Source organism: Cannabis sativa, chromosome X (assembly GCF_029168945.1).
Source record: "Cannabis sativa cultivar Pink pepper isolate KNU-18-1 chromosome X, ASM2916894v1, whole genome shotgun sequence".
In the NCBI taxonomy this organism is placed as follows: Eukaryota; Viridiplantae; Streptophyta; class Magnoliopsida; order Rosales; family Cannabaceae; genus Cannabis; species Cannabis sativa.
Window position 1 is genome coordinate 68,846,122 of NC_083610.1, and position 26,560 is coordinate 68,872,681.

Here is a 26,560-nt window from a genome sequence, read left to right on the forward strand (position 1 = left end):
GCGTACCAAACGGGCCCTGAAGAAAATTAATTGAAGTCCATCCTAATTTTTTTTTTTTTTTGACAAAAGTCCATCATAATTAGATACGAAGATAGGGTAGATAACACGTGATAGGGAAACGACAAGTCATCATTGAAATGTAGTACGACGACATAATTCAAACTACGTAACGTCAACAATTTATTACAAGAGTGATTATATATATATGTTAAAATGACAATTACAAGGAATAGCTGTTTGTTGAAAACGGCAATGTATTTATTAGGAAACGTAAGAATAACATTATTATTTAACTTAATATTCGAAACATCCCCCAAGAAACTACTTGATTTTGAAAAAACGCTCCAAATTTTGTGTTTTTTTTTCCTTAATGAGTGAAGATATTTACTTTTATTTTTTACATTTTTTATTTATGTTTTGTTAAATATTCTGTTAATAAAGTTGGTCATTATCTTGTGGTGATCACAATTTCAGTGTGAGCTCTTCTCCCTCTGAGTTGATGTCTATTATAATAGATGATTTATCTTTTTAATGAAAATTTACTTTATTCAAAATAATAATGTGAATAGCTTTTTATTAAATAATAATAATAATAATAATAATAATAATAATAATAATAATAATAATAATGTGAATAGCTTCATTTACTATTATTTAAGATTCTTTGGTTGCATAAACTTCATTTTGACATGACCAAAGATGCAAGCATATACACCTGTTTTCGAAATTTAGAAATCTTTGCCCGAGCTATCCACCTAAGAAGCCTTGGAATCGTGGAGGCAAAGGTTCTCCATTCCATCCATTCCTTTATATGAGACCAACAAAGATTGCTCAAATGACGTTCAAAGAACAAATATATATAGTCTTTTGTTTCTTTGTTCATTCCACACAACAAGCATTGAATCTTGAACTAAATTAAATCTCAACAACCTACCTTTCACTTGTAATCTGTCCAACACCGAGTTTCACAAAATAAATATGTGCTTCAGTATAAAGATTCTATTTCAAACTTCCTTACACTAATAAACTTTCGGTTGAGTTGAGCAAATGAGAGCGTACCCATCACTGATTATATACTTCCCATTTATGAAAGAATGCACCATACTAATTGGGATTGTTTAAGCCCACCAATCCTTATTTATAATTTCAATGAACCTACTGAACCTAAAGTGCATGTGTCCCTACTTCGTTGCCACTGCCCATGCATATTTGCCTATAGCTGACTCATTCTATTTAGCAATGCTCCTAAATCTCAACCCACTTTCACTCTTTATTCAGCACATAATAGCCATACTTCCTGAACTATTTATAAAAAGATAATGTTATATTTATTTTACTATTTATAATTATACTGTAGAAGATACAAATTAAATTAAAAAAAAAAAAATACTGTTGTTGATAATTATTCAATATTTATTAATAGTATACAAAAATTATATTTGCACTCATATTATTTATAGTATACTTTTTGAATTAAAAAAAATAAAAGAGTGCTGAATTAGTAAAAAATTTAAAAATGTATTAAATTTTGATATTTGTTTTCACTCTACAAAACAGTTTTGCGTTGGTCAACACTACGCGCCAACAACCATAATAATGAAAAAACAAAGGCAAAACTTTTGCTTCAGTTATCAGTTGACGCAAAAAAGTAATATTTTGCGTTAGTGACTACTTCAACGCTAATTTGAAAACCAACGACAAAAAATTAATTTTTATAAAACAAATTTATTTTAGGGATTTTTTCAATATTATACCTAAAGTTGATTTTATTTACAAAAATACTTTTAAGAAAAATATTTGCACAAATACCGTTGTGCCACATCAGCATACATATCGAAATTCAAAACAATTATTGAAATAGAAAAAACTGGAAAAATCTCGTTTCTAGAAATTTTCGCTTTTTGGAAATTTAAAAAAAAAAAAAAGTAATCATTTAGTTGCTTTTAATGTGAATAAGATATCAATAGGTTACTTTTCTATTAAAAAATTTATTTCAGAATTTTGCAAATATATAAATAATCAAATAAGCAATTTAATATGTGAGAAACATATATATTTATGTCTCCAAAAAATGACGACTAATATTAAAAGAAACTTTCTTGTTTCCTTTTTATATTTTTAGGTTATATTATGTTATTTTATTGTATAAAATACGGTTACTTTTTTTTTTTTTTAATGTAACTCATATGATGTTTAAGATACTATTCAATTTATTGACAAATTATTTTATAAATCTATTAAAACTTATTACATTATTTTCTCAAATAATTACCCGTATGATTGAAAAAGACTTTAAAAATTATGAATAAGAAAGACATAATATAGATAGTAAAAATAATAAAATATTAAAACTAATGCTACCATTTTCCCAAATAATAATAATAATAATAATAATAATAATAATAATAAAACATATTAAAAATAACAACACCAACCATTATTAAAAGAATGGAAAGAGCAAGCAACTTATATATAAAAAAGTTAATATTAAAAGCTTAATCAGAGTTGTGCACGTGTTTAAGTAAAATTAATTACTGGTGTGGTCAGAATTTTTTTTTTAAGTTATAAAAAAGAGAATGAATAGAGAAGAAAATTCAATAATAAAATAAAGAGAAAAAAATTAAATAAACAAACAACATTGACGCAAAAGTTAAAAAATAAAAAGTTAGATACAGTACCACTTAAATAGGTGCTTTTATCTCCGTCTTAGTATACGTTTATAAAGTAATAGAAGTATATAACGATATTTTAAACAATTAAATAGGTAGTAATATTTATGTGAATATTTTGATATTCACGTATTCCTACGTAATTTTCTCTTTATTTTATGTGTCGGTTATTATTAGATGCTAATATTATTAGCGTTGGTTATCAACTGACGCTATGCTTATATTATTAGCGTTGGTTATCAACTGACGCTAACAATGTTAGCGTCTAATAATAACCGAAGCTAAATCCTTTAAATTTAACAAACCCTATTTATTACATTCATCTCTCATTTTTCACCATTCTGAAACAAAGAGAGAACTCTCTCTCTCTCTCTCTCTCTCTCTCTCTCTCTCTCTCTCTCTCTCTCTCTCTCTCTCTCTCTCTCTCTCTCTCTTCGAAAACCTCCCTTAACACTACTCCTGCTCCACCTTTCTCTCTCTCTTTGAAAATAAAAAACCTCCATTAACGCCACCCTTCCTCTTTCTCTCGGTGGTTTCGAACCCTGCCACCATCTTCTCCTCCGTGAGAAAAATGAGGGGGTCTCTTTCTCATTCTCTCTTTCTCTCTTGTTCCCATTTTATTTTGAAAAAATGTTGGTTTGATTTCTTTTTGTTTTGCAGGTTCGGGGTGGTGGCGTCGTTGGAGCACGCACCAGACCATGACGGAGCCGTCACACACATAAGGTATTTTCAGTCTCTCTCTCTCTCTCTTTCTCTCTCTTTGTGTGTCTCTCTTTCTCTCTCGGTCGCAACTCTCTCAACGCACCAAATCTGGCATATTTTTCAAGTTCAGGGTTGTGGCGTGCGACTGGGTTCTGGGATGATCAGTTCGGGGTGGTGCATTGAACTATCTCAGATCTGAAACCATCTTTAGATTTATTTATTTTTTATTTTTTAATTTTTAGTTTGCGTCGATTATTAAATGAAGCAAAAAAAATTTGGTATCGATTATGAGGTGAAGCAAAAATAAGCTATGCAAAAAGTAATTTTCGCACAAAAGTAATGTTATTATATGTCACTTAAAAACCGAAGTAAAAAGCTATTTTTTTAGTAGTGTTTAGAAGCTATGCACAAAATTAATAACCAAAATAATAAACATAATAAATAATATTGGCGTGTATATAAACTTGAGTAAATTGCAGTATAACTCTCAATACTGTCATCTCGCTAGCAATTAATCCTCTAAATCTAAGTTCTATTAGTAATTAGAACTTTCCATCTATTTTTGACAGTTAACTATCAAATTGGTTGTCCATGTGTACACAGGGTATTGTTTGCATGGACACAATGTACACATAACACTATATTTTTTATCCACGTAAATAAATATTTTTTTTCATCATCATTTTTATATTTTAAATTAATGTATTTTTATTTTTGTAAATATTTATTTACATATATAGTATTATAATTTTAGGTCATTTACTATAATTTATCATAAAAAGATAGTGCTTAGTAAAAAATTAAGAAAATATATAAAATTTGATATTTTGTTTTAGAGCATCTTCAATCGTTCTTTGTGTAAAGTCTTGTTTTTTTGGCAAGTTAGTTGACAAAATATTTTTTCCATTTATGGTAAGATTGTTGAGCATTCATATTCGGATTCTTACCTTATAAATTCGGTTTTTAGTTGCCCTTTTCCTTGTTAGGAAAGTTGCACTTTCAGCTGAACTTTCCTTTGTTGAAAACTTCTTAAAAGAGAAGAAATTCTCTTTTGGAAAGTTGTCTTTTTTAGGGAAACTTTGATTATTGTCTTTTCCTTATTGATTTCGATTGTATCTTGATACAATCAGAATATCTAATGTGTTTTTGGCAGGAATCAAGCATTGATAGAAGATCGGACCCAATTTTAGCAAGTTTCCCGATTCTGGTGTGATCTGCTGCGTCAGCATCCGATTCTGATATAGCAGATCGTGTTTTCTTAAGAAAGTTTTTGTACAGCTGTAGATTCGAACTTGTGGTTGCCTCTTTGGTTTCTATGTTCTATAAATAGAGCCTAGAGAGCAACCATTCGAATTAGCTCTTCTATTAATCATTTTTTTTTGCATTTATCTTTTTGAGAGAAGAGTGTTTCTTTGTTTTGTGAGAGCCTAGTTGTTCATCTAGGTTCTAGTTGTTCTATTTCTGTTCTTACTCTATCCTAGAGGTTGTGAAGAACTACTTGACTGAACAAGAGATTGGTCTTCGGGAGAAGACTTGATAAAGCCTTACTTCAGGAGGAAGTAAGCACTTGGTCTTCGGGAGAAGACTTGTTGAAGCCTTACTTCGGGAGAAAGTAAGCATTCACACTTCAAAGACGAAGGGAGTTCGGGCTTGAAGGTGTTTCAAGAAGTCAGATTCATAAAGTGGATTACAAAGGATTGCGGCAATACTTTAGAGGGAGTCTAAACTTGTTTAAGTCAATTGTCTTTGTAATTTTGATACTTTATTAATTGATTTCATTCTCTGGGCGTGGCCCCGTAGACTAGGAGTGTTCGGGAGAACACTGATACCACGTATAAATCTCTTGTGTCATGTTATTTATTTTTCTGCTAATATTTTATATTCTGCATGCTTTGTTTTGCTGTAGCAGAATTACTTTCTACTTCTGCAAACGCTTACAGTTTTATAATTTCTTATATATAACTGACATTTTGCAAAAACACGGTTTTTCAATTGGTATCAGAGCGGGACACTAAACTCTTAGTGTGGTCCTATAACGTTTTTGTGTTAAAATGTAATTTTTTGCAGAAGGAAGTTCTATTTCTAGACCACCGTTGCTTAATGACTCTAACTATCCTTACTGGAAAGTTAGAATGAGGGCCTTCATCAAATCTCAAGATGAGAAAGCTTGGAGAATTGTTCTATCAGGTTGGTCTCTTCTAGTTGAGACAAATTCTTCAGGTAATACTATTATAAAATCTGAACTGGAATGGTCTATTGAAGATGATAAACTTTCATCCTACAATAGCAAAGCCTTGCATGCTATCTTTAACGGTGTAGGTGAAGGTTACATTAAACTTATATCATCTTGTGTTTCTGCTAAGGAAGCTTGGGAGATCCTTCAAACTCAGTTTGAGGGAACTTCTGATGTGAAGAGATCTAGATTTATCATGCTTCAAACTAAATTTGATGAGCTTAGAATGTCTGATAATGAAACCTTAACTGAATTCTATGAAAAATTATCTGATATTGCTAATGAATATTTTGCTCTTGGTAAAAAGCTTGATGACTCTGTTCTTGTGAGAAAAATTGTTAGAGTTCTTCCAGAAAGGTTCGATACTAAACTTTTGGCAATGGAGGAAGCCAAAGATTTTAGCACAATGAAGGTGGAAGAATTGATGGGTTCCTTACGTACTTTTGAATTAAATCAACAGATTAAACAAAAGGACAAACCCAAATCCATTGCTGATAAAGGTAAAAGTATTGCTTTGAAAGTTGCTGATAATGAAAATTCTGATAGTGAATGTGATGATGAGATTGCTTTATTAACTAAGAATTTTCAGAAATATATGAAAAAGATGGGAAATAAAAAGAACATTTCGAAAGGTTCAAAAGGTAATACTTTTATTAAACCATCTGTCTCTAACAAAAAGGGAATTCAGTGCAGGGAATGTGAAGGTTTTGGGCATATTCAAGCTGAGTGTGCAAACACTTTGAAAAAGAATAAGAAAAGTTTCAATGTCACTTGGAGTGATGATGAAACCGAAAGTGATGAAGATAATTCTGAAAATGTTGCCCTAACCTCTGTTACGACTAATGTTGTGTGTGATTCACAGGTGAAAGCTAAATTGGTATGTTTGAATAATAGCACCGAACAAGAGGAATCAGACTCAGATGAGTCTGAAATTTGTGAAGAGAGTCTTGCTGAATCATACAAAGTCATGTATGAAAAATGGATTCAGGTTGCTTCTGAAAATAGAGAGTTGAATAAATTAAATAAAAAATTGTCTCATCAAATTGAAATGTGTGAATTGAAAATAAAAGAGTATGAGACAATTGTTTGTGATAAAGATGAAAAAATCACTCTCTTAAAAAAGGAACTTGAAAATTTTAAGAAAAATGTTCAAATGCTTAACCCTGGATCTTCTATTTTTGAAAAAGCTCAAAATGCAGGTCAAAGAGGTTTCGCAGGCCTTGGTTCAAATGGAATGGAAAGTTCTGGAGTCACGAAGTTCGTAAAATCTAGTGTGCCAACAAACCACTCTGAGGCTACAAAGTCTACTGTAACAGTTTCACAGCCTGTTGAAGCAAGAGCTATTTCTGATGCTGCAAAATCTCCAGGATTTTCGAAAAGAGTAAGATCTCAGGTAAAAAGATTTGTTCCCACTTGTCATTTTTGTGGTAGAAAAGGACATATCAGACCTAAATGTTTCACGTTGAAAAATCTGTTTAAAACAAATTATTTTGATAATTTGGAAAAATCTCAAAAGAAACATAAAGGGTTAAAACAAATATGGGTGAAAAAGAATTGTCTAGCTGGTTTTTCTAATAAAACTGCTGCATCTCAAATGTGGTATTTTGACAGTGGTTTCTCTAGACATATGACAGGTGATAAGGACTTTTTGACTAACATTCGGCCTATGCAATGTGGAGAAGTCACTTTTGGTAATGGCTCATCTGGAAAAGTTGTTGGTATGGGAATTGTAAATTTTGAAGGGTTACCTAGACTGAAAAATGTGATGTTAGTTGAAGGATTGAGGGCTAATTTACTTAGCATTAGTCAAATTTGTGACCAAGGGTTTACTGTTTCATTTGATAGTGATCATTGCTATGTTCTTAATGATGATAATGAATGTATCTTGCAAGGATTTCGATCCAATGATAACTGTTACACTCTAACCCCTGTGTTTACTTGTCATTCAGCTATCAACTGTTGGAAATTATTTTACCAGGAACTTAGATCTACTCACAAGTATGTTGATTTAACAACCTAAATATGAACTTCTAAAACGATGGAAAATTAAACACATAAAAGTATCAGAAATCTTACATTGGGTGCAGCGGAATATATGTCTCCTCCCACTCAGATCTCTAACCCTTGATTCCTTTCTGTAGCAGAGTATAATCAAGATCTGAGCCCGATAGTCCTTCTTTGTTGTTTCTGAATTCTACACAGCCTTCCTCACTATGATTGAGGTATTACTTGATGTGTGTGGGCACTACTCGAACACTTATAGATTTCGAAACAGTGAAGGAATAGAGAGAGAGAGAGAGGGTGGCGGCTCAGAGAGAATTTTCAGAGAGAAAATTCTGTCAGAATAATGTTGTGAATGTGTTATGAAAACTGAAGCCTTTGCCTTCTATTTATAGAAGACCACCCAGGGCTATGATTGAATTAATTGACATTTAAAATTGAAAAAATCAAAGAGAAAAGGAAGCTTAAGTGGCCGACCTAGGCATTGTGGAAACAAGGCTTGCCACTTTTCCAACTTTCCTTTTCCTACATTGATAGTTTCCTGTTTTGTCAAAAACTGCCAATTCCTTTGTTCAACCACATAAATGTCAAATCTAATTATTTAATAATTAAAATTAATTATCAAATAATATATTGTCATTTATTTTATTAATAATAAAACTAATTAAAGTTTCCTAATTAATAAATATGCCCTTCAAAATCTCTATTTACTGTTTTGCCCTTAATAAGTGATAAATTCTCAAATAGACACAGTCTATCTTGAGAATTTTAATTGATTAATTAAAATCAAATAAATGAGTCTTACAAGTAATATTATCTCAACTAGTGGGGGGACCATGGGTCTATATATCCAAGCTTCCAATAAGCAGATCTAGAATTTACCACTTAAATTCACTGACTTATTAATTCTTCGTTGAATCCACACATAGAACTCAGAATTGCACTCTCAGTATATAGAATGCTCTATATGTTCCACCATATAGACACATCATTAGTTATCCATTGTTATAATCCTAATGTGATCAATGATCCTCTATATGGATGATTTACACTGTAAATGGACTAAATTACCGTAACACCCTACAATGTATTTTATCCTTAAAACACTTGACCCTGTATAAATGATATTTCAACTAAGTGAAATGAGTACTCAATCATTTATCTCGTTTGGTTAAGCTCGAAGGAAATCACCCTTTGCTTACTATTCGCCAGATAGAAGCTATAGATTCCATATTTATGTTAGCGCTCCCACTCAATCGCACTACCGTGTTCCCAAAATGTATGTATTGCCCTGACCAAAAATTAGGCTTAACTAACAAATCAAAGAACACGAATAACACTCTTGAGATTGAGCCTAACCATATCAGGATTTCGATCATGTGATCTAGGATCAACTTATGATATTGAATTGAATAGATATTTACGGTAAGTTTCAAAAATCTATTTCAAAGTTCAATATCGGTCCATTCCAATGCATACTCCATGCATCCAACCTGAGCTTTACTTTAACCTATATTCTGGAAAGAACATAGCATTTCTCCAAATGCAAGTAAACTCTGTTGTAGATTGTCATATCAGTAAAACCCAGTGTTCTGGTAAATCTAGGAATACTTTATTCACATAGTCATGTTTACTTTCCACTGTGTTGACAACACAATAAACATGATCAAGTATGTGAAAAGGGGTTTGGATGAATTTATAAATCAAATAGACAAACAATTGATTAATTGAACCAAAACATACACAAATGAATGAAAAATACTTCTGTTACTTTATTGATATTGAATAATCTAGATTACATTGAAATAGAGTTTTATTTAAGGCATAAAACCCAACAAACTCCCACTTGCACTAATATAAAACAAATTAGTACATTTCAATTAATCCTAAATTCTGACGGTGCTTTTCGAATGAAGTTACTGCCAAGACTTTGGTGAATGGATCAGCTAAGTTATCCTGCGTGTCCACTTTCTCCACCAGTACATCCCCTCTTGCCACATATTCTCTGATAATATGATACTTTCTTTCTATATGCTTACTTCTGTTATGGCTCCGAGGTTCCTTACTGTTGGCTATAGCTCCATTGTTATCACAAAGCAGGACTAGAGGCTTTTCCATTCCAGGAACTACACCAAGACTGGTGAAGAACTTCCTAAGCCGTACAACCTCTTTAGCCGCTTCACCGGTATGTATTCTGCCTCCATGGTAGAATCCGAAATCGCAGTTTGTTTAGCACTTCTCCAAACCACTACTCCACCCCCAAGAGTAAACACCATCCCAGATGTAGATTTCCTGTCTTTAAGACATCCCTGGAAATCTGAGTCTGTATAGCCTAAGGGATTTAAAGCACCACCCTTGTAGACTAATACATAATCTCTTGTACTCTTTAAGTATTTCAAAATATACTTAACAGCATTCCAATGTACCCGTCCTGGATTTGACTGATACCTGCTCACGATTCCAACTGCATAGCAGATGTCAGGTCTAGTGCATAGCATAGCATACATTAGACTTCCAACTGCAGAAGCATAAGAAATTTTTGCCATGTCTTCTATCTCTTAAGGATCAGTAGGACACTGTTCCTTAGATAGACGGATACCATGTCTAGAGGGCATATATGCCCCATTGGTATTAGTCATGGAAAATCTCTCTAGAACTTTCTCAATGTAAGCTGTTTGAGAGAGAGCAAGGGATCTGTTCTTCCAGTTTCTGATAATCTGAGTACCGAGAACATAGGCTGCCTCACCCAAGTCTTTCATGTCGAATTGAGTGTCAAGCCATTCCTTGATGTGAGTCATTTTCATGACATTGTTGCCAATGATCAAAATGTCATCAACATAAAGGACCAGGAATACTACTACTTGGTTTTCCTTGAGTTGGTAAACACAAGGTTCATCTTCATTCTGATGAAAGCCGTAGGTTTTAATGATCTCATCAAACCTTTTATTCCATGAGCGAGAAGCTTGCTTAAGTCCATATATGGACCTGTTTAATTTGCAAACTTTATTCTTCTGCCCAGGAAGAACATAACCTTCTGGTTGCTCCATATAGATGGTTTCTTCAAGAAGCCCATTAAGAAAGGCTGTCTTGACATCCATTTGCCAAATTTCATAATCTAAAGCGGCAGCTATGGAGAGAAGAATTCAGATGGATTTGAGCATGGCAACCGGACTAAAAGTTTCCTCATAGTCCACACCTTCTCTTTGGGTATAACCCTTGGCGACCAGTCTAGCTTTGAAAGTTTCGACTTCGCCTCCAGCACTTCTTTTCTTCTTGTAGACCCACTTACATCCAATTGGACGATAATCATCAGGTGGTTCTACATATTCCCAGACTTTGTTCTTTTTCATGGAATCCATTTCTGAATCCATGCCGGCTGACCATCGCTTCCGTTGCGGACTTGCCATTACCTGTTTATAGGTTAATGGGTCGTCATCAATACCGTCACCAACGACCATATTGATTTCACCATCCAAGCCATAACGAGATGGTTTTGTAGAAACCCTCCCACTACGACCAGGAGCGGTGACCTTCTGAACAGGAGCTTTGGTAGTAGTTTTCTCAGTTGCTACAACTGAGGGAGTGGGATGTTCCTCTTCTTGAGTAGAAGAGGATGGTACATTTGAAGGAACAGTATCTGTGAGCATTTCCTCTAATACAATTTCACATTTCGGTTTGTTGTCTTTCATATAGTTATCTTCAAGGAAAATAGCATTTGTAGAAACAAATACTTTGTTATCCTGGTGACCATAAAATAGTCCACCCCTAGTCTCTTTAGAATTTCCGACAAACATGCAAACTTCAGTTCGCGATTCCAGTTTGCCTTCTTTCTTTCTCAAGACGTGAGCAGGGCACCCCCAAATCCTATAATGGCGTAAACTAGGTGTACAACCATTCCATAGTTCGACGGGTGTCTTATGGACTGCTTTAGATGGTACAACATTTAAATTGTCGTTTGCCATTTGAATAGCATATCCCCAGAAGGACGTAGACAGAGTTGAATAACTCAGCGTAGACCTAACCATTTCCAAGAGAGTGCGATTTCTTCTTTCTGCAACTCTATTCTGCTGTGGAGTGCTTGGGGCAGTATATTGGGATTCAATTCCATGTTCAGTTAAATGATCTTTGAACTGCATATCCATATATTCTCCACCCCTATCAGTTCGCAAGATCTTTAATGTTTTACCTAATTGGTTTTGAGCCAAAGCATGAAATTCCTGAAACTTTTCAAACGTTTCAGATTTCTTTTGCATTAGGTAAAGAAAACTGTATCTAGAGAAATCGTCAATGAAAGTGACGAAATACTTATAACCTCCTCTGGCTTTTACATTCAGCAGTCCGCAAGCATCTGAATGCACTAACCCTAGGGGTTGTTTGGCACGCTCTCCCTTTGCAGAGAAAGAACGTTTGGTCATTTTTCCTTCTAGGCAAGACTCGCAAACTGGCAGTTCTCCTAAGACGACATTTTTCAATGGACCGTCTTTGGTTAGCCTATTGAGTCTATCAAAGCCTATATGACCTAAACATAAATGCCATAGATAAGTTTGATCATCATTATCAATCTCTTTTCTCTTAAGGCTTCTAGGTTTAGCTACATTGAAAAGTTCAGTATTTAGTGAGATTTGAGTATCAGGTCTTAAAACATAAAGCCCTTGTTCCATGTTTGCAACACATATATGAAATCCATTACGAGAAATTGAACAATTTGAACTCGAAAAATTCAATATATAAAATTGTGTCTGTAAACATGAAACACTAATCAAGTTTCTACTAAAATTGGGAATATATAAAACATTCTCTAAAAGTAAAAACTTCTTAGAATTAAACTTGATTCGGGCTGTTCCTCTTGCTTTAACTGATACCAACTCGCCATTTCCAACTTTTAGCTTTAACTCATCTGGGTGAAGATTCTCCCAAGTTTCAAGCAGCTACAATGAAGAACATACATGGTTAGTAGATCCAGAATCAACAATCCAGGTGGATTTGTCGTTCTCTAAAACACATGATTCAAAGACAAAAGCATCACCTTCGTTTGAATTGTCTAGAAGCCTGGGACATTGTTCTTCTTTATGTCCCTTTCCATTACAATTCACACATAGAACATGATGTCTGATAATTGTACTTGAAGAAGCAGCTTTGTTAGAGCCTTCATGCTTAATCTTCTTCCTCTGATTAAAGTTTGCAATACCAGGAGGTCCCATTGCAATCAGATTCTGCTCATGGGCCCTCAACTCAGTCTCAAGTTTGTCCATGTCGGAGGAGTGAGGATTGTTCAATAAGTAATATAGAACAAAACTATCATACTCCTGAGGAAGACTATTAAGTATGAGTCTTACCCATTGCTCCCTTGATAAATCAATTCCTAGTAGATTTGCCTTTTGGAATTTCAGATTCATCAACAATAGGTGCGAGTTAATGCAACTACCAAGATGCATTTTCACACTATTGAGTTCTTTTGCAAAGATACTAACTAGGAGTGGATCGGGATGAGGGTTATTCATATTGGCACTACAACATATCAATAAACAGAAGTAAGGTTTTGGTTCTATAAATTCATACACAGGTTCAGAAAATAAATAATCACATATGTTATAAAAATACTAAATCTAACATAGTTTATTTTCCAAGGTTTCTAACGAACTGATATAGTGTCCCGTTTAGGCGAGAGTCAAAGCATCATCCATTGAATAGAGTTGTCAATTCATCTAAAATGTCATACATTCTAGCAACCTTTTATTCGATCAAGATTGGAATTCAGCGTTGTCCCGTTTAGGCGAGAGTCAAGGCAATTCTATCTTATGAGCTTCTACCATTGTTTCGCACTTTTGTAAGTCTTATACAGTCGCCACCATTAGGGCGGTCATAAACCATATAAAAAACTTATAAGAATACTTATCTTTCGAGATTAAACGGCGCTAACTTGCTAATTAACGTTCCTCCATTAGGGAGGATTACTCACTAAAACAATAGCTATGTAAAACCAACAATGGAGATCGAATTTCTCTTGATTAAAGCTCATTATTTAAAAAAAATATGTATTTTGTTTAATCATTTATATTCCATATCTCAATAATGAAATATTACAAATTAAAGTAAAAACTTTAATTAAATTTCAGAAATGGAATAATTTTTAAAAATATCTTATTTAAGTTGTTTAGAAAAATATAAATACACAACTTAAATATTCTTCAATCAATGACTTAATTAAATATTACCAATTAAGTAGTAACCACTTAATTTAGAAGATATTCCATTTTAAGTTCCCATATTTATAAAATATCAACTTAAAAAATATCTAAAGAATCTTAATAACCAATTCCTAAAATTCCTCAACTTAATTTATAATAGGAAATTTAAAAATATTCAAATCTAAGTTGATTTGATAGATTTAACTAAATCTCAACTTAAATAGGAATATTTAATGAAATTATAAAATTAAGATTCAGAAAGAATTTATATGGTTATAATTCCATATTTAATTAAACACAAGAAAAATACATATAGTTTTCCAAAATATAATTATTCAAACTATGTTTTTCTTAAATTAATTTCAAGGAAGAATGAAATTAATTATGTTGCTAATCAATTTTATTAGGTCAAACTAATATAATTAACCTAGCACAATTATCCAAATCAGGCAAATGGGCCTTCACAATTGGGGTTGTTCATGTGAGGGGGGGCTGGGTCCAGTATGTCGTACCCACTTCTAAGGCTCCCAACTCTCACACAAGGCCCAAAAGAGAGGAATTTAACCTTAAAATGAACAACTGTTATTAATTGAATAGGCTCACTACTAAATGAGCCTAAATAAAATCTATCAGTTATGATATTTTATTTAGCAACAACAACCTATATGTATCTATAAAAGAAATTAAACATATAGGCTCACACAGGCATACACATTTGGATGGATCCTATCATGTTACTAGGTCATACACAGATGAAAGAAGTTTGTAAAAATTACCTGTTACAAATTATTTACTTGATCTATCATCAATTGAACCATTGGTTAAAATTAGATCATTGGATCTATCATCAAGTTAACCAAGACAATTTAGATCAAGCAATAATAGGTTTTAGAATACTTACAAACAATCTAAAACACATACTCCTGCAACAAGGTTAGATTTGGATAGTTGAATGTAGGATTTATTTAATTTTAAACATATATTTCGAAAAATAAAATTGAAAATTAAACCTACCATTTTGAAAAATTAGGTTTTGGGTAACCTAAATGTCATTTCAAAATTAAATTGCTAACTTTCTTTTTAAAATTCATGTTATTTAATAAATTAAATAATAAAATAGAAAATGGTAAATACATACCCTTTTCTTGTTTTACAAATTAATTTAAGTAAAAATAACAAAATTTAAAAGTTAACAAAAATACCTTATTTCCTCTTTTAAAATATCATGATTATTTTGATCTTATTCTAATTAAGGTCAAGTTACCAAAAAAAAAATTAATATCTGACCTTAAAAAAATAAAATAATCAAATTTTAAAGGAAATAAGAAAAGAGGTAGGCAAAACTTGATTTTTCCTATTTTCAAAATCAAATTACACTAATATCTAAAATTAATTTAAAAAAATAAAATTAATTTATTTCTGATAATTAGATTTGAAATTTGAAAAACAAAAATCAACATACAAAACTACACAAAAAATCGGAATTTAATTCCATGAAATAGCATGAAAAATCGAAAAAATTGGATGAACTGTACGGATGGCATGCCATGCATGCTCATCCGCGCGCGTCTCTGGGGTGCACGCCGAGGAATCACGGCGCAGGAAGGCTGCTTGCAGCCATTCCGCGCGCGTGATGAGGGTGCTCATCACCCCGATTTTTCAAATTTTCAAAAATTCATAACTAATTCAAATTAAATCGAAATCGAGTTCTGTAAAAAGGTAAATTGCTAAGAATTTTTCAAACTATCCAAAAAAAAATAATTACAGAGACAGAAAAGTAACTATTTTTCCCAGAATTCACAAACAACAATCAAACATCAATATGACACACAAAGCAACATGATACCATCCAAAACACAAGCAAATCATTTTAAGTCCAAATTTCTTGCAAGCAAATCAATTACCATGACTCTGGTACCAGTTGTTGGAAATTATTTTACCAGGAACTTAGATCTACTCACAAGTATGTTGATTTAACAACCTAATTATGAACTTCTATAACGATGGAAAATTAAACACATAAAAGTATCAGAAATCTTACATTGGGTGCAGCGGAATATATGTCTCCTCCCACTCAGATCTCTAACCCTTGATTCCTTTCTGTAGCAGAGTATAATCAAGATTTGAGCCCGATAGTCCTTCTTTGTTGTTTCTGAATTCTACACAGCCTTCCTCACTATGATTGAGGTATTACTTGATGTGTGTGGGCACTACTCTAACACTTATAGATTTCGAAACAGTGAAGGAATAGAGAGAGAGAGGGTGGCGGCTCAGAGAGAATTTTCAGAGAGAAAATTCTATCAGAATAATGTTGTGAATGTGTTATGAAAACTGAAGCCTTTGCCTTCTATTTATAGAAGACCACCCAGGGCTATGATTGAATTAATTGACATTTAAAATTGAAAAAATCAAAGAGAAAAGGAAGCTTAAGTGGCCGGCCTAGGCATTGTGGAAACAAGGCTTGCCACTTTTCCAACTTTCCTTTTCCTACATTGATAGTTTCCTGTTTTGTCAAAAACTGCCAATTCCTTTGTTCAACCACATAAATGTCAAATCTAATTATTTAATAATTAAAATTAATTATCAAATAATATATTGTCATTTATTTTATTAATAATAAAACTAATTAAAGTTTCCTAATTAATAAATATGCCCTTCAAAATCTCTATTTACTGTTTTGCCCTTAATAAGTGATAAATTCTCAAATAGACACAGTCTATCTTGAGAATTTTAATTGATTAATTAAAATCAATTAAATGAGTCTTACAAGTAATATTATCTCAACTAGTGGGGGGACCATGGGTCTATATATCCAAGCTTCCAATAAGCAGATCTAGAATTTACCACTTAAATTCACTGACTTATTAATTCTTCGTTGAATCCACACATAGAACTCAGAATTGGACTCTCAGTATATAGAATGCTCTATATGTTCCACCACTCTCAGTAGAGCTTATCGTGTTTATAAGATGAGAACTCAAACTGTTTTGGAATCAGCTAATGTGGTTGTTGATGATTTTAAAGATTTTTCAGAGTTTTCCACAGAAGCCAAGATAGATAGTCTCATGGATGCTCCTCCAGAAGCAGCAAAAGCAGATCCTGATGCAGCAGAACCCGTTTCTGATGCTGCAAATGACGAATCTGCTGCTGCAACTGAGACTGGAGAACCAGAACCGTCTATCTTGACTCATCCAAACATCATCACTGATTCTATTCAGAAAGAACCAAGCACCAGAGTCAAATTGAATCATCCAAAAGATCTCATTCTTGGAAATCCTGAAGAAAGCATGGTAACTCGCAGAAGGTATGTTAATTTGATCAGCTTTCTTTGTTTTGTTTCTCAATATGAACCGAAAAATGTGAAGGAAGCCATGACCTTTGAGGAATGGCTCAATGCAATGCAAGAGGAACTCAACCAATTTGTTCGCAACAAGGTATGGATTTTGGTCCGAAGACCAAAAGGAATAAATATAATTGGAACAAAGTGGTTATTTAAAAATAAAAGTGATGAGTTCGGTACAATTGTGAGAAACAAGGCTCGTTTGGTGGCACAAGGGTACACACAGGTAGAAGGTATTGATTTTGATGAAACTTTTGCTCCTGTTGCAAGATTAGAATCAATTCGTTTACTTTTGTGTATTGCTTGTATTTTGAATATTAAATTGTTTTAAATGGATGTAAAATCTGCCTTCCTAAATGGTATTTTGAATGAGGAAGTTTATGTTGAGCAACCAAAAGGATTCGAAGATCCTCAATTTCCAGACCATGTGTACAGCTTGAAAAAGCTTTGTATGGTCTGAAACAAGCTCCTCGAGCTTGGTATGAAAGGTTAACTTAATTTTTACTTTCACATGATTATCAAAGGGGTAGTGTGTATGAAACTCTTTTCATCAAGCATATAAAATCTGATTTTATCATTGCTCAAATCTATGTTGATGATATAGTTTTTGGTTCTACATCTAACCATGAAGTGCAAGTTTTTGTTGATCAAATGAAAAGTGAATTTGAAATGAGCATGGTTGGTGAGCTTACTTTCTTTCTGGGTCTTCAAGTGAGACAAATGGAAGGAGGTACATTTGTATCTCAAAGTAAGTATGCTAAGAACCTTGTCAAGAAATTTGGTCTTGAATCGGCTAAGCAGGTAAGTACTCCAATGAGCACCACATTGAAATTAACAAAAGATGAGAATGGAGTAAAGGTAGACACTACACTTTATCGTAGCATGATTGGAAGTCTTTTGTATTTAACTGCTAGTCGTCCTGATATTTGCTACAGTGTGGGAGTTTGTGCTAGATATCAAAGTAATCCTATGGAATCTCATGTATCAGCTGTAAAAAGGATTATTCGATATGTTAATAGCACTCTTGATTATGGAATTTGGTACTCGAAAGATACTAATTCTAATCTTGCTTGTTTTAGTGATGCAGATTGGGCAGGCAATGCTGATGATCGAAAGAGCACAAGTGGAGGTTGTTTCTTTCTTGGGAATAATCTAGTCTCTTGGCATAGCAAGAAACAGAATTCCATCTCCTTGTCCACTACCGAAGCTGAGTACATAGCTGTTGTCAGCTGTTGTACTCAACTGTTATGGTTGAAACAAATGTTGATTGATTATGCATTTGAATTGGGTGTTTTGACTATTTTTTGTGATAACACTAGTGCCATAAATATTTCCAAAAATCCTGTTCAACATTCTAGAACTAAGCACATTGATATAAGGCATCACTTTATCAGGGAACTTGTTGAAAATAAATCTTTGCAATTAAAATATGTTGATACTGAAAAACAATTAGCTGATATTTTCACAAAGGCCCTAGATTCAAGTCGCTTTGACTCCCTCAGAAAGTCTTTGGGAGTTTGCATTGTTTAAATCTCTCTTGTTCATATTTTTGTACAATATTGTTATGTGATTCTTCTCTAGCTTTTATTCTTCTTTCATTGTATTTTGACAAATCATGTTTATGTTTTTGGATTATAATTAGTTAGGATCTCATTCTTATCATACTTTGTGATGTTGTGTTAAAAGGTTCATGTTACTCTTTATTTGCGTCTATGATTAAATAATGTACTTATACAGAGTTGAGCAATTTTTGTTTCAGTCTTGTCAAGCCCCTTGCTGGAATAGAGCTACCCATACTGAGGTGTGAAAGCCATCTTTTGAGTAAGCTGGAACATTGTAATTAGCAACTATGATGAGGATGCACTACCATAGAAAAGGGTTACCTTCAGTATGGTGTGATAGCATCCAGTTGCGGGATCAAATTGAAAAAGGCGAAAATGAAAAATCTTGCCAAGGACAATGATCCTATTTTCACTGCACACACTTATGTCTGACAAGTGTGTTCAAATTTGTAAGTCTCCTCTATTAAATTAAATTGATAATCCTGGTTCACAATTTTTAGTAACATGCATATCTTTTTCCTCAACATCAATTAAGTATGATTTGTTCCTGAGATACTAATTAGTTATTTTCCTTAAAAGCATAACATGTATTTTATTTTGTCAACTTTCAATGATATTTGATTACATTGCTTGTTTAGAATCTCATATATTTATTGTACACATTGTATTTTATTTTTCAGTTTTTTTTTTAAAAAAATAAGAAAAAAAAAAAAAGAGGGAGGCGTGTGACTTATTTCATGGGTTAAGGAAATTTTGTGCTTAAATGGTAAGTATCAACATTTATTCTTCTTTGATTTATTTTGATATGTTTCCAATTAAAGATTAATCTTTATATGGTAATGTGTCTTTAATCTTGAAAGATTGATTTATTTTTAGAATATTGTTGGTAATTCTAGTTTCCTTTTATTTTATTTTTTTTTTTAAAAAAAGGAAAGGAGTTGCAAGAGAGTGGGGCGGTTTCCTTTTTTGTTCTTGGGCTGGTAGTTTCTCTTTTTAAGTTGGTTTCCTATTTTGATCCTCTCTCACATGATTATATAAACCAACTTCCTTTGTCTTTTCTTTTCATAACCTAGCTACCCGATTCATATTTCTCTGTGTTCTTGCTTCTTTGTTTCCCATTCTTACTTTCAGAAATTCATGGTTAAAACTAAGAACCTAGGACATCCAAGGAAAATGGTGGAATCCGAACAAGCCCCCTCAAATGCTCCTCTTGCTGCTCCAATCGTCTTGCTGCCATGGAGGAGGTTCAGCAAGAAATGTCCAAGCAGCTGTCCTCATTGATCAAGTTTTATGGGGCATAAGTTTTTTTTTTGTTTTTGTTGGACATATTTCTATATTTTCATTTCTTTTTGTCTTTGGCCCTTATAGATAAACAAAAGGGGGAGTAATTGGGTTTAATTGTATTCTCAACTGTCTAGGGGGAGTTGAGGTTTGTGTTTGTGTTCGTCTTTGGTCAAAGTTAGCTTTTTATTTTGGTTTAATGTTGTGCTTCTCAGGGGGAGTTTTTATGTTTGTTTCACTAACTTTGTTTTGTAGGTGTTTGTTAATTAATAATATTTTGATTATCTAAAGTGCCAAAGGGGGAGATTGTTAGGTCCTTTTTTGGCAATTTAGTTGTCAAAATATTTTTTAATTAATGTGCATTTTATTGAGCATTCAATTTGTTTTTATCAACTCTGGACCCTTTTTCCAAGGGGAGTTGTGTTTGGTACTTGTGAACTTATTTGGATTAAAAGTTAGCATGTTGTTTTGTTATTTTGCAATTTCGAGTGTGTTACTCAGGGGGAGTTGTTATTTGTTCTTGCTAACTTTAATTTGCAGGTACTTTGTGTTAGAAAATATTTTGTTCATCTAAAGTGCCAAAGGGGGAGATTGTAAAGTCTTTTTTTTTTTGGCAAGTTAGTTGACAAAATATTTTTTCCATTTATGGTAAGATTGTTGAGCATTCATATTCGGATTCTTACCTTATAAATTCGGTTTTTAGTTGCCCTTTTCCTTGTTAGGAAAGTTGTACTTTCAGCTGAACTTTCCTTTGTTGAAAACTTCTTAAAAGAGAAGAAATTCTCTTTTGGAAAGTTGTTTTTTTTAGGGAAACTTTGATTGTTGCCTTTTCCTTATTGATTTCGATTGTATCTTGATACAATCAGAATATCTAGTCTGTTTTTGGTAGGAATCAAGCATTGATAGAAGATCGGACCCGGTTTTAGCAAGTTTCCCGATTCTGGTGTGATCTGCTGCGTCAGCATCCGATTCTGATATAGCAGATCGTGTTTTCTTAGGAAAGTTTTTGTACAGCTGTAGATTCGAACTTGTGGTTGCCTCTTTGGTTTCTATGTTCTATAAATAGAGCATAGAGAGCAACCATTCGAATTAGCTCTTCCATTAATCATTTTTTTGCATTTATCTTTTTGAGAGAAGAGTGTTTCTTTGTTTTGTGAGAGCCTAGTTGTTCATCTAGGTTCTAGTTGTTCTATTTATGTTCTTACTCTATCATAGAGGTTGTGAAGAACTACTTGACTGAACAAGAGATTGGTCTTCGGGAGAAGACTTGATAAAGTCTTACTTCGGGAGGAAGTAAGCACTTGGTCTTCGGGAGAAGACTTGTTGAAGCCTTACTTCGGGAGGAAGTAAGCACTCACACTTCAAAGACGAAGGGAGTTCGGGCTTGAAGGTGTTTCAAGAAGTCAGATTCATAAAGTGGATTACAAAGGATTGCGGCAATACTTTAAAGGGAGTCTAAACTTGTTTAAGTCAATTGTCTTTGTAATTTTGATACTTTATTAATTGATTTCATTCTCTGGGCGTGGCCCCGTGGACTAGGAGTGTTCGGGAGAACACTGATACTACGTATAAATCTCTTGTGTCAAATTATTTATTTTTCTGCTAATATTTTATATTCTGCCTGCTTTGTTTTGCTGTAGCAGAATTACTTTCTGCTTCTGCAAACGCTTACAGTTTTATAATTTCTTATATATAACTGACATTTTGCAAAAACACGGTTTTTCACTTTGTTTTAGCTAAAATGTTTAAATAGAGAGTCATTTTTATTGTAGTTGCACCAATAAATAAATGAAAAGCTTAAATTAAGAGAAATGCTAACTAACGGACACCTTTAGAGCATCTCCAATGGCACTTGCCCATTAGAGTGGTTTTGGTACATATGCAATGTGGTCTAATTTTCAAAATTAATTTTATGTGAAGTGGTGCTTAATATAGACAATGGGCGAGCATTTTTTTTTAAAATTTTTTTATTAGAAAAAAATTATTTTTTACCTAAAAAGTTATTAATTCAATGTTATGTGGGACCATAGAGAGCAACTTGTATAGTTGTCGACCATTGGATTGGAGTATTTTTTTAAGAGAAGATGACAAATTTTATGTGGATGAGAAAAAAATAATAAAAAAAATATTTTAGGAGGATGTGTGTATTTTGGAAACTATAGGTGTTGCTCCATTGAAAATGCTCTTAGAGCATTTCCAATAGTAAAAATTTAGAGGATGCTTGATGAAGTGGACATATTACATGGCAAAATAGTAAAATATTATACCATTGGAGAGAGATGGGTGTCATTCTAAAATTTGCATGATGCTATACAATAGGATGCTATTTATTTATTTTTTTAATAAAAAATTAAAGCTAAAAAGTTATTGTTGCTAAAATTAGGATATATATAGTAAATAATAGAGTAATTTGTGGCATAAATACTTAAGTTTAATTTTCAGTTACAAATAAATATAAATTTAATTTTTGTCGTTAATAATACAACTAACCAATTACAACGCGTCACATCAGTATAGTATTGAACACCATGTAATGCCTAACTAGGAGTGAGTATCGGTCGGTTTGGTCAATTTTTTTCTATAAAAAAAATTAAGAATTCGGTTTTCGGTCTGGATTGGTGCAATCAGAATACTGTTCGACCAATCCACAATCTATCTTAAAACCGACTGTTTTGAACCCCGGTTTGGTCGATTTAAACCGCCCAAACTCATTTTTTTTTAAATATAATTCAATTTATTCTATAAGCACATTATTATACATTCTATAACTATAACTATACAAATTATTCGTTTAAAAACTAATTATCTTATTTTTTTTAATTTTAATATTAATAAAATAATAATATATTTATTATTATATATTATGAGTAACTACAATATATATATATAAAAAACTTAATAAATTAATTTATGGCTAATTAGTAATTTTTCCCCCTGAATTTTTTTGGCCGTTAAAAATTCTCCATGAACTATTGAGATTGTTAAATTTAAGGACTTTTGTCTAATTTCATTCAATTTTACTGTTTCAGGTACTAAGTCATGCTCCCCAAACTTTGATATCTATCAAATCATACCCCTCAAACTTTTATATGTATTAAATCATGCCCCCTGAATTTTCATCCATGTTAGAATTTTTTTACTAATATTAGATAAAAGTCCTTAAATTTAACAATCTTAATAGTTCAGGGAGAATTTTTAACGGCCAAAAAAGTTTAGGGGCATGATTTAGTACATGTCAAAGTTAAAAGGAAAAAATTACAAATTAACCTTAATATATATATATATGAAAGACGGTCGGTTTCAATATTTTCGATCCGTGTATTACCAAAAAAAAAAACAGCTATTTTTTTTCTTTGGAAAAACTTCTTAATTTTTATTAATGCTACTTACCAGACTCAGACTGTGCGCATATATATATATTTATTGCTGCGGATTCCTTCATTTATGGTAGGGGCCAGAGTGCTTGAACGTCAATAACAAGAAGAGATTTATTTTATATGCTATAGAATTAAATACATATATGATAGAGAGAGAATATTATGGTAATTTATTATAGAGGTTGGGCGAGGGTTGGTATAGATTAATGCAATGGCCTTGGGTTGTGAGTTTTGGTAGCCCATTAATGCTTTCCCAAAAAACCTTCTCACCTCTCCTCTCTCTCTCTCTCTCTCTCCTTCCTTTCTATTTATTTTCATTCAATTCAATTGAAATATTCCGAGACATTCCCATCCTCTTCTTTATAATAACCACACCTCTCTCTCTCTCTCTCTCTCTCTCTCTCTCTCTCTCCCTCATCTACATACATATATACGTTTTCTTCTTTTCTCTTCCCAAATTATGTATATCTGTCTCTGCTCTTTTACATAAATCAAGGCTTAACATGTTTTAGTTATATATATATATATATATATATATATATATATATTATGAAAGTCTTACTAAGATGTTGGCCCTGCTCACTCAGAGAGTTCTATATATATATATATATAGGTGTGTGTGGATTATGCTTTCTGATTGAGCCGTGCCAATATCTCTGTTGTCTTTCATCTTTCTCATGCCATCCCATTTATCAACTGAATTACTCTCTTCTCTAGTGAGGTTTGGATCTTTGATTTTTGTACATAAACACACACACACACACACACATATATATATAAATGTACCTAAGTATATTGTTTTGGTTCTGTGAAAAATATTTATATTTCCCATGTAAATTTAAGTTAAGTGATGATCCCTGAAGATTTTGATGTTCATAGATATTATTATATACACATGTTTGTACTGAAAAATTGTAAGTGTAACGTTTTTCTTTTTATCTTTTATTTTTTTATTTTTTTGCTGGGTAAATGTAACGTTGATTAGAGATAGAATTGTTTATATTGTACTGCCATCAATTCTATATACGAAGAAGAAAAATTTTCCATAACCGTGAGAAACATGTTTTGTTATCAAACTATTTTATTTTGAAAGTTCAGCTGTTTAGTTCAGATCTCCTAAGGAGAGCTCAAAATTAAAGGGTGTGGATTCTAAATTAGTGTTGAACCTTTTCATATAATTCATGGGTATTGTTTTTGTTTTTCTCTTGTGTATAAGTTCATACATATATATATATATATATATATATATATTTATATTTGCATTTTGCAGGTAATCAAAGTTGGTGTGGGAATAGAGAGATCTCTTTATATTATCTTATATGGTTTTTGTTAATTTTAGGAATATCAAGCATCCTTAATTGTGTTCTTTAATCGGATAGAGTATGTATATATATACGTATATATGAAGTTTACCACTTTTTAATTTTATATGTACAAATTACAATTATAATTCCATTGTTTATTTAAATTTCCCCTTTTTAACTATAAAAATCATTGCAATTGTTCATCTTTAGTTCTATTTACATTCATAAGGTCTATTTAACTAACATACACGAGTTGAAATCTAGTTGATTTATTAACATTATACAAATATTAGTTTAGAGAATACTTATACATATTCTATTTTTTATCTCAGCTCTTAAATTGGGGTAAATTAGCATCATATTAGTACTGCATCGATAATAATTTATGGGAAATTTACATACTATATTGACTTTTGCCATTTTTTTTTACTAAAATACTGCCAGACCATATTTTTTTTACTTTTTTATTGTGTATTTTTATAAGTTTCATAGTACTGTAGTATATTGTATTTATTTTTTAGTTTTTTTTTTGTTTGTTTTAGTATTGTTGGTTGTGTTTCATAATTTATTTTTTAACGTCGATTTTCAGTGTTCTTGTTCCATCTTGTTAAAATTAATGATTGTTTTCTGGGTGTTCTTGTGGTGCTATGGTGGTTTTATCCGTGAGTGTGGAAGATGGATGCTATAAAATACATTTCTTCTTCTTTCTCTATGGTTATTTTTGTAGTTATTTTTTTTGTTTTAGTTCTCCAAAAAATACATTTGACTAGCTCACTAGAAAAAAAGTTTTGAGGTGTGGTTCTTTTATGTTTTTCTAATTGATTATATCTGCTTATTGTTTTACATTTATCATTTTGTTGTTTTATTAGCTTTTTTGTTCTGATTTTTTGAGATTGGTCTTGCAAATATAATTGCTATTGCATTGAGTATTGAGGATGTGCAGAACATTTTTTAGTTTTTTTAATCATGTATTCCTTTCTTTTGTTTGATTTGTTTTAGTATTGTTTTACAGTTGTTTCTCTATGATTATTTATTTTACGTCGATTTTACTTTTTCTTTTTTCTCAATCTCACCTCAATTAATGGTTGTTTTTCGATTGTTCTGGTGTTCCTGTGGTACTTCTGTCGTGAGTGTGGAAGATAGAGGCCTTATTTTTTTTTTTTGGTATTTACAGTATAAAAGAAAAAAAATTGGCCAAGACAGTATAAAAATAGTTTCTACCGTGTGGCAGTATTTTTGTAAAGATTAGGCTAAAAGTCAGTATTTTTATAAGTTTTTCTAATTTATTTAAAAAGCTAAAGTAAACTCATGCATTTGCTTGCATTATAAATTTTTTTACTTTTAATCACAATAAAATTTATAACTAAAAGTAAAATAGTATTAACTAATTATAATTTTTATCTTGTGACTAAAAGGTCCGTAACTAAAAATATTAGTTACAAAAATTATAATTTATTGTAATTAAATGTATTTTTAATTACAATGCTTGTGACTAAAATTAAATTAGTGACAATTTGCATTTAAATATTATGTTTTAGTCACAAGTAACTTTTAACTTTTTATTATGACTAAAAGTTACATTTAGTTATAAGAAATTTATGTTGTGACTAAAATATTATTACTAAAGATAATTATTTTGTGTAGTGTTGTGTCGTTGACAAAGGAGAACAGCTCCTTCCTTGTCGATAGAGGTTAACGCTGTCCTGCCCTTAATTTTTAGTATTATTGTCATGGAGAAAAAGTGTTTCTATAAAATAAGCATACTTAACATAGAGCCTATAGTGTAAATTTGAGCCACTTCTAAATTAAGTTAAGAGTAAGGGTACATACTCTCTTTTCTTAGATATGCTATCCCTCCGGCTATGGTTGGGCCTATGGGGAAAGAGAAATGAGATTTATCTAT

At 32.0% G+C, this 26,560-nt stretch overlaps 1 long non-coding RNA gene across 1 annotated transcript; it reads left to right on the plus strand.

The window, feature by feature from the left end:
* The first annotated feature begins 21,660 nt into the window (after nt 1-21,660).
* On the plus strand, nt 21,661-24,781 carry LOC115702556 (uncharacterized). The gene is made up of 2 exons (XR_004008919.2): nt 21,661-24,074; nt 24,624-24,781. It is a non-coding gene; the product is annotated as an uncharacterized LOC115702556 (long non-coding RNA).
* Nucleotides 24,782-26,560: the final 1,779 nt, after the last annotated feature.